The sequence below is a fragment of the Heptranchias perlo genome, chromosome 39, assembly GCF_035084215.1.
Source record: "Heptranchias perlo isolate sHepPer1 chromosome 39, sHepPer1.hap1, whole genome shotgun sequence".
Lineage (NCBI taxonomy): Eukaryota > Metazoa > Chordata > Chondrichthyes > Hexanchiformes > Hexanchidae > Heptranchias > Heptranchias perlo.
The window spans coordinates 5,631,764-5,641,660 of record NC_090363.1 but is presented as its reverse complement, the minus strand read 5'-3'; positions in this window follow the sequence as shown (position 1 = coordinate 5,641,660).

The following is a 9,897-nucleotide window of genomic DNA, read 5'->3' as shown; positions in this document are numbered from 1 at the left end:
AGACAAAGTCAGCATGGATTTATGAAAGGGAAATCATGTTTGACAAACCTATTGGAGTTTTTTGAGGATGTAACCGGTAGAATAGATAAGGGAGAACCAGTGGATGTGGTTTATTTGGATTTTCAGAAGGCCTTTGATAAAGTCCCACATAAGAGATTAGTGTGCAAAATTAAAGCACATTGGATTGGTGGTAATATACTGGCATGGATTGAAAATTGGTTAACAGACAGGAAACAGAGAGTAGGAATAAATGGGTCTTTTTCGGGGTGGCAGGCAGTGACTAGTGGGGTACCGCAGGGATCAGTGCTTGGGCCCCAGCTATTCACAATATATATCAATGATTTGGATGAGGGAACCAAATGTAATATTTCCAAGTTTGCTGACGACACAAAACTAGGTGGAATCGTGAGTTGTGAGGAGGATGCAAAGCGGCTTCAAGGCAATTTAGACAAGTTGAGTGAGTGGGCAAATACATGGCAGATGCAGTATAATGTGGATAAATGTGAAATTATCCACTTCGGAAGGAAAAACAGAAAGGCAGAGCATTATTTAAATGCTAATAGATTGGAGAATGTTGATGTACAAAGGGACCTGGGTGTTCTTGTACACCAGTCACTGGAAGCAAATATGCAGGTGCAGCAGTTCAGAAGGCAAATGGTATGTTGGCCTTTATTGCAAGAGGATTTCAGTATAGGAGCAAGGATGTCTTACTGCTGTTATACAGGGCCTTGGTGAGACCACACCTGGAATATTGTGTGCAGTTTTGGTCTCCTTACCTAAAAAGGATATACTTGCCATAGAGGGAGTGCAGCGAAGGTTCACCAGACTGATTCCTGGGATGGCAGGACTGTCGTATGAGGAAAAATTGGGTCGACTCGGCCTGTGTTCATTTGAGTCTAGAAGAATGAGAGGGGATCTCATTGAAACATACAAAGTTCTGACAGGGCGAGACAGACTAGATGTAGGGAGGATGATTCCCCTGGCTGGGGGTCCAGAACGAGGGGTCACAGTCTCAGGTTACGGGGTAGGACATTTAGGGCTGAGATGAGGTGAAATTTCTTCACTCAGAGGGTGGTGAACCTGTGGAATTCTCTACCACAGAAGGCTGTGGAAGCCAAGTCACTGAATATATTTAAGAAGGAGCTAGATAGATTTCTCGACACAAAAGGCATCAAGGGGTATGGGGAGAGAGTGGGAATATGGTATTGAGATAGAGGATCAGCCATGATCATATTGAATGGTGGAGCAGGCTCGAAGGGCCGAATGGCCTACTCCTGCTCCTATTTTCTATGTTTAAGAACATAAGAACATAAGAAATAGGAGCAGGAGTAGGCCAATCGGCCCCTCGAGCCTGCTCCACCATTCAATAAGATCATGGCTGATCTGATCCTAACCTCAAATCTAAATTCATGTCCAATTTCCTGCCCGCTCCCCGTAACCCCTAATTCCCTGTAACCCCTAATTCCCTTTACTTCTAGCAAACTGTCTATTTCTGTTTTAAATTTATTTAATGATGTAGCTTCCACAGCTTCCTGGGGCAGCAAATTCCACAGACCTACTACCCTCTGAGTGAAGAAGTTTCTCCTCATCTCAGTTTTGAAAGAGCAGCCCCTTAGTCTAAGATTATGCCCCCTAGTTCTAGTTTCACCCATCCTTGGGAACATCCTTACCGCATCCACCTGATCAAGCCCCTTCACAATCTTATATGTTTCAATAAGATCGCCTCTCATTCTTCTGAACTCCAATGAGTAGAGTCCCAATCTACTCAACCTCTCCTCATATGTCCACCCCCTCATCCCCGGGATTAACCGAGTGAACCTTCTTTGTACTGGCTCGAGAGCAAGTATGTCTTTTCTTAAGTTTCTATGGTAGATGCTGAGAGGTTGTTTCCCCGGGCTGGAGAGACTAGAACTAGGGGTCATAGTCTCAAGGTAAGACTATGACCATTTAGGACCGAGATGAGAAAAAATTTCTTCAGAGAGTTGTAAATCTTTGGAATTCTTTACCCTAGAGGGCTGTGGGTGCTCAGTTGTTGAGTATATTCAAGACTGAGATCGATAGAGTTTTGGACACTAAGGGAATCAAGGGATGTGGGGATAGGGCAGGAAAGTGGAGTTGAGGTAGAAGATCAGCCATGATCTTATTGAATGGCGGAGCAGGCTCGAGGGGCCATATGGCCTATTCCTGCTCCTATTTCTTAGGTTCTGAACTAGACCTGACTCTCTAGGTCAACTCACCCCAACCTAGCTCAGCTTCCTACGGCTTCCTCAACTTGATCCAACTCTCCAGGCCTCCTCAAGGCAATCCAACTCTGCAGGACTCTCCAAGACCAACTCTCTGCAATCTGCTGGCCCTGATTTGCTTGGTTACAATGGTCTTTGGGCATGCCAGACAAATCAGATCAGCGTGGAGAAGTCTGCCATATGTGGATCCCACTGTTGCAATCAGACAATCTGCTCACAGGACTCAGCACAAGAAGTTCTCTGGGTATAAAAGGGTGGAGTGTTATCTATAATCTACAAAGTACAAGTGCATAGAGACACTCATCTACCCCGAGAAGGAGAAGCACAATGGGGGGTGATTTTAAACCCCAAGAGCAGGTGGATTGGGGGCGGGTGGGAGTTGAAAATAGTTATTTTTTGAGTCGCGACCGCAACCCGGCTTTATTTCCGGGTTTAACTTGGGCGCGTAAAAGTACAGGCTTCCCACTGGGAATGCAAAGTCCGAAAATTTTGCAGTTGCGACCCAAAAAAACTATTTTCAACTCCCATCCACCCCCAACCCACTTGTTCTTGGGGGTTAAAATCACCCACAATGTGTTAGAGAAATTGTTCAGGTCAAGAGTTTTTATCATATTTATTCAGAAATGGCATCTACTTGTCTCCCTAGGTTTGAAATAAGTCTACAGACTATGCTACGGATCCAGTGTTTCTTCGTAAGTCTAACCCATGGCGTTCCCTGTGATTCCCTCTTCCCTCTGCATCCTCCTGGTGTCCTGTTTCACTCTCAGCCATACCTACTCATTGGAAAGATGTTTGCAATATTACGGCGATTTAACTCAGGTGTTCTGCGTCAACCACCAGATCCGAAACCTTTCTTTGACGCTGAAGGATATCCCGCCCAGCACTCTGGTCCCAAATATGTCTCAGAATGAAATAAGGCTCTTGGGCAATGGGAGTTTCTCCAACTTGCCCAGCCAGTGTTTTCTTAGGATTGATGCTAATCAACTGGCCCATGTCAGTGGTCACTCCTTCAAAGGCCTGTGCAATCTGTCAGTGCTCAATCTCTCCTTGTAACCACCATGAAGCAGTCTACAGCCACTCTTTCTGGGGACTTAGAAACCTCCGCACTCTGCTCTTGTCCAAGAGCCACATCTCGATGATGCATGAGCACACATTTAGCTCACTGGCCAAACTGACAAACATAGGCCTCCACCAGAACAGTATCAAAGACTTGACAAATGTTACAACAGCGGTAATGAACCTGCCCGATTTGGAGGCTCTGGATGTGTCCAGTAACACAACCTCCCACGTCGACTTTCAAAACGTCTCCTCCCACAGCCTGCAGGAGCCGAATCTGTCCTACAACCCTATCACCTACCTTGGCCCAGAGACTTTTCTCAAAATGCCCAATCTCTCTTCCTTAACGTTTGACGGTCTCCATGTCTCAAAGCTCCATTTAAGACACACAGGTTCGCTTCGAGCGCTGCAGGTGTCCAGAAGCAGCACCGTTGCAACGGAGCAGATGGCAGAAACCTGCTGGTTTTTCCAGAGACCTCCCAACCTTGAGCTGCTGGTGGCGAGGTCGGTCGGGGTGACCTCGGCGGAAATCCGGACCTTGGGTAACTGCGTCCAGCCCTTGTCTCTCGATTTGTCCGGGAACCCCCTGGGGCCATTGGAGAACAGCGAGTTCCAGCATTTTGGAAGAATGGTCAGGTTGAGGCTGGTTGCTTGCAACATCACTAAAATTTCCAACGCCACTTGGGCGAGGACAAACCGTCTCAAGAACTTGCAGATAAACCTGAGAAGCCCGCTCCAGCTGGAAGCAAGCGCCTTCTCGACATTGGCGGCTCTCGAGTACCTGGATGTGTCGAAGAACAACTTGAGACGGTTGGATGTCTCCATGTTTCACGGAATTGAGGATCTCCAGCAGTTGCACTTCGAATCGGACAAAGTGACTGACTTGAATGAGATTCTCTTCCAGTACTTGAAGCATCTCAGGGGTTTGAGCCTGGGCTGGAACTGCATCGGAGTCATCAACAAATACGCCTTCCAAGGTCTGACCAAACTGGAAAAGTTGTTCCTGCCTCAAAACCGAACACAACAGATCGAAAGGAACAGTTTCTCCAGCCTGGTGAATCTGAAAGTGTTTCATCTGTGGGGCAACCACTTAACGGAATTATCTCTAAATGTTGGCTTGAAAAGCCTTGTACATCTGGACATCAGTCAGTACAGACTGTCCATCAGGTCATCCTCCAGAGATGCCAAGCCAGCTCCATTCTCCACACTTAACCAGCTCAAGGTTCTAGACCTCCAAGATCAGGGCTTCCATGGCCTAGGGGACTTACCAAAGGGTTTAGAGAGATTGGGCCGAATAACAGCTCGATTTCTGCCTGCTTTGCACTATCGCTTGAGGCAGATTTCTACCCCACATCTCCAGCTTACAACTCCATAAACTATTTGATTTTTGATTGATGGCAGCCATGGCTACCCTCGTTTCCATTCCTGCAGAACCTTCTCGATCCAGTTCAAGAGAGCTTCCTGCAGAAATTGATAGCCGCAGTCAAACCAGAAGGCCGAGGCTGACCGTCCAGACCAACTGGGGCCAAAAAGGTGCCCACAGGCCTAGATTTCAGGCCCGGGGTATTTTGACTCCTGGGGCTCACCTGCTGTGCTGCGGGTGGAAAGGAGCGGCTGGCCGGCAGGTGGGAGCAGAAGGTCGGGCGGCCGTAGGTTGCTGGCCGACAACAACTTGCATTTATATAGTGCCTTTTATGTAGTAAAAACGTCCCAAGGCGCAAGAAAGATTCGCATTTATATAGCGCCTTTCACAACCCCAGGATGCCCCAATTAAGTACTTTGTGATGTGCAATCACTGTTGAAATGCAGGAAAGGCAATTCGCGCACAGCAAGATCCCACAAACAGAAATGCAACAATGACCCCAATCATTTTTTTTTAAAAACGATGTTGGTTGAGGGATGATATATTGGCCCAGGACACCGGGGAGAACTCCCCGCTCTTCTTCAAAATATCAGTGCGAGATCTTTAAACGAAGGTTTGCTAGCAAGGCAGGGGGAGGGGGTTTCGGGAGGGAAAGGGAAGAGTGTGGGGCAGGGAAAGTTGCGACTTTGCACTCCTGCACCTCCTGGCCCGACACGATTTTCACGCTTCATTTGGATGAGCACAGAAACCATATAGAAAAATAAATTGGATTTTTGCGTAGGAAACTTTGAATGATGTATTTGCAATTTTACACAAAAACACAAGTCAGCGTGATGCAGAATGCCAGCACTATGAGGATCTGTTTACATCACAAATCAAATTTTATCCCCTGGTATGAGACACCTCCTTCACCACATCGCACGTTATACAGAATATCAATGCCCATTGTATTATTACACATTTGCATTGGTCACTCTGCAGTGAAACGGTCAAGGCTAGCCAAGAATGACAAAAGCAGTCATTTAGGGCTATAGACATTCGCGTTCATGTTAAAACGATCCATCCTGATTTTACAGGAGCCCCCAAAAAGCCTCTCGAATACAAATGGGTTGGGAGGGAGGGGGAAGGAAGAAGTTAACACCCACAGAATTGAAGTAACTGCAGACTGAAAAAAAAAGAGGCCCGGGAGGAGAGTGTGTCTGCATTACATCCACCTGACCTCGCTGTAGGCCCAGGCAGCAAATGACATCGAGATGGCGTCTTTCACAAAGATCACAAGACACTACAATGTGTGTCAAGGAGGAGAGAGATTAAGAGAAGGTGACCAAAGGCCCTGGCGAAATAGGCCAAGTGTGTGTGTGTACGTGTTCGAAGGAGAGAGGCAGCAAGGTGGAAAGGTTTGAGGAGACCTCCACGGCACAAGGGGACGTGAATCTTAAAACCTGTGCCATCGATAGTAGAGGCTCGAGGGGCTGAACGGCCTACTCCTGGTTCCTATGTTCCGAGAGTGGCCGTACACATTTTACCTACAAGCCAGTCGGTGCAATTAAAAAAGCAACATCCTGTGAAGACTTTTTAAATGTTAAGAGATAACAAACGCAAGAGATATATATATTTAAAAAAAGAGTACGTACACTTGCACGTATTCGTTAAAGAACATGTCTCCTAGGGCATAAAATATGGGCTTTTGCCATCTGTTCACAGAGCTCCTCACATTCAAGAAAACAGCAGGATTAACTGAAGCTGCTGACTGAAACAAGTGATTTTTATTATCAGAACATACAGATACCTCACTAGATTTTTTTTTAAAAGGTGGTGTGTTTCAAACAAGAAATGTATAAGCCCAAATGCCAGGTAATTAAGCAACTGGCAAAGTTGCCCACTGGCACCCCCACCTTAAGCATCGTCTAATGGATGGGTATCGCCAAGTCCAAATTCGTTGCTACTTATCAGTTTACTTTATACACTTAACAGCTGCAGGCCGCAAGCAAGAAGCAAGGGAGTAAAATAAACCCTGTACAGTGACACTGTCACTATGGAATGGTTAAAAAAAAAATTGGATTCGGGTTTTTGCAGCGGTCTGGGCTACAGGTCTACAGGAGGCCCGAGAGCCAGACAGAAGCCATCACAAAGCCCGTCAGCAGGGATAGTTTGGCAGCTGAAGCCCCGTTACAGTAATCGGAATTGCAGCACACGGTGAATAACTTGTAACTTATTGTAGCCCAAGTGTCCGTCACTTCTTTCCCGCATTCATCGGCAGATGTGCATCCAGAGGCGTAGACCATCATTCCGGCTGGAGGGAAGGAGAAAGAAAAACACAGGAGCTGATCAAAGCGTCAAATGAGCGGTAAAACGATACAGAAATGTAATGTGTGCGGGGCAAAGCAGCACGCGGCACAGAAGGAGACCGCTCGGCCCATTGTGCCGGTGCCGGCTCTTTGAAATAGCTCTCCAATTAATCCCACCCCACCCCCGCCCTTTCCCCATAGCCCTGTAAATTTTTCCTTTCCAAATTCCCTTTTGAAAGTTACTATTGAATCTGCTTCCACCGCCCTTTCAGGCAGTGAGTTCCAGATCATAACAACTCGCTGCATAAACAAGAATTATTCTCCTTATCTCCTCCCACTGGCTTTTTTGCCAATTATTTCAAATCTGTGATCGCTGGTTACCGACCCTCCTGCCGTATTTACTCTTATCAAAACCCATCATTTTGAACACCTCTGTTAAATCTCGCCTGAACCTTCTCTGCTCTAAGGAGAACAATCCCAGCTTCTCCGCATAACTGAAGTCCCTCATCCCTGGTACCATTCTGGTAAATCTCCTCTTGCCCCCTCTCCAAGGCCTTGACATCCTTCCAAAAGCATACTGGACACAATGCTTACTGCAAAAAGTGCTTGTGGCAAACGCTGGGAGTGGAGATCCCAAAATTCTTCCAAACAAGATAGTTGTTAAAAATCGCCAGGGACGTGGAATTTTCTGGTACAGGAACGCTTGAGTGGGATATCCCAGCCTCAACAGGGAGGTATTGCTGCAGTTATATAAGGTATTGGTGAGACCGCATCTGGAATACTGCATACAATTTTGGTCTCCATACTTAAGAAAAGACATACTTGCTCTCGAGGCAGTACAAAGGTTCACTCGGTTAATCCCGGGGATGAGGGGGCGGACATATGAGGAGAGGTTGAGTAGATTGGGACTCTACTCATTGGAGTTCAGAAGAATGAGAGGCGATCTTATTGAAACATATAAGATTGTGAAGGGGCTTGATCGGGTGGATGCGGTAAGGATGTTCCCAAGGATGGGTGAAACTAGAACGAGGGGGCATAATCTTAGACTAAGGGGCTGCTCTTTCAAAACTGAGATGAGGAGAAACTTCTTCACTCAGAGGGTAGTAGGTCTGTGGAATTTGCTGCCCCAGGAAGCTGTGGAAGCTACATCATTAAATAAATTTAAAACAGGAATAGACAATTTCCTAGAAGTAAAGGGAATTAGGGGTTACGGGGAGCGGGCAGGAAATTGGACATGAATTTAGATTTGAGGTTAGGATCAGATCAGCCATGATCTTATTGAATGGTGGAGCAGGCTCAAGGGGCCGATTGGCCTACTTCTGCTCCTATTTGTTATGTTCTTATGTTAACATCCTTCATTCTCAAGGCATGATGTAGCAGCCTTTCCATGAAAGAAGGGACTGTCTTACACACAGGCTATACGTGACTGTGGGATAAAACATTATTTTGGCAGTGATGTAGACTCTCGTCACAGATACATTTGCCATGTGATCATGATGAGAGCGACACAGGACCCATTGGACTTTTCACCCTCCCCAAACCAAAACGCTTGCTCCTCCATGCGTCCATGTCCCAGCCGCCTGCTGCGTTAACGAAAAAAATTCTCCTAAGCGCTCCCTTAATTTTTTTTCCCCCCGATGGTCTTAAATTTTGACTCGCCGAGCAGAGGAAATAGTTTCCCCTGTAATTCACTTCAAATACCTCCCCCCCCCCCCCCGACCAGAATTTTGAGCGCCTCTTTAGGATCTCCTCTTCACATTTGCAATTCTCGATAATTCTAGATAAGTTATTTTCTTCCTGCTTTGCCAATATTTCAAATTAAAATCTTGATGCTTATGTTACTTTTAATACATAGCTTATGTGTATAGAATCATAGAATGATGCAGCACAGGAGGAGGCCATTCAGGCCATCGTGCCCCTGCCGGCTCTTTAGTAGAGCAATCCAATTAGTCCCACTCCCCTACTTTTTCCTCATATCGCTCGATAATACTAAATTAGCCCCAGTTGACAGCGATAATACTAAATTAGCCCCAGTTGACAGCGATAATACTAAATTAGCCCCAGTTGACAGCGATAATACTAAATTAGCCCCAGTTGACAGCGATAATACTAAATTAGCCCCAGTTGACAGCGATAATACTAAATTAGCCCCAGTTGACAGCGATAATACTAAATTAGCCCTAGTTGACAGTGATAGTACTAAATTAGCCCAAATTGACAGCGATAGTACTAAGCAAAAAAAAGACAACTTACCTGTAGTAATGTTTCTCGAGAAGCACAGTTCATTTGGCTTACATGTTGCTTTGGAGATGCAGAGGAACGGACTTATGCGTCATTGATAACATACCAGGCCAGCCCCTGTTCCATTAGGGGAGAGAAAAAAACATTTATCAGCACTGCTGTTTGTGGGATCTTGCTGTGCACAAACTGGCTGCGGCATTTCCTACATTACAACAATGACTACACTCCAAAAAGTACTTCATTGGCTATAAAGCGCTTTGGGACGTCCTGAGGTTGTGACAGGCGCTATATAAATGCAAGTTCCTTCTTTTTAACCGTGGAACATAAAATTGCAATTGGAGCCATCGAATCCTTTCTTGTCAGACAGGGGTGTACGGTAGTGTGATGGTTATGGTTATTGGACTAGTAATTCAGAGGGTCTGGACTATTTATCGAGATGAATGAGAGTTCAAATCCTACCATGGCAATTTGAATTCAACAAAACTTGCATTTATATAGAGTCTTTAATGTAGTAAAACATCCCAAGGCGCTTCACAGGAGTGTTAATCAAAAACAATTTGACACCGAGCCACATAAGGAGATATTAGGGCGGGCAACCACCCGGTTTGACCTACAGTGTGACTCCAGTCCCATTGGGCAATAGATGCCAGCCTTGCCAGTGACACCCACATCCTGAGAATGAATTTTTAACAAACACTATCTACAA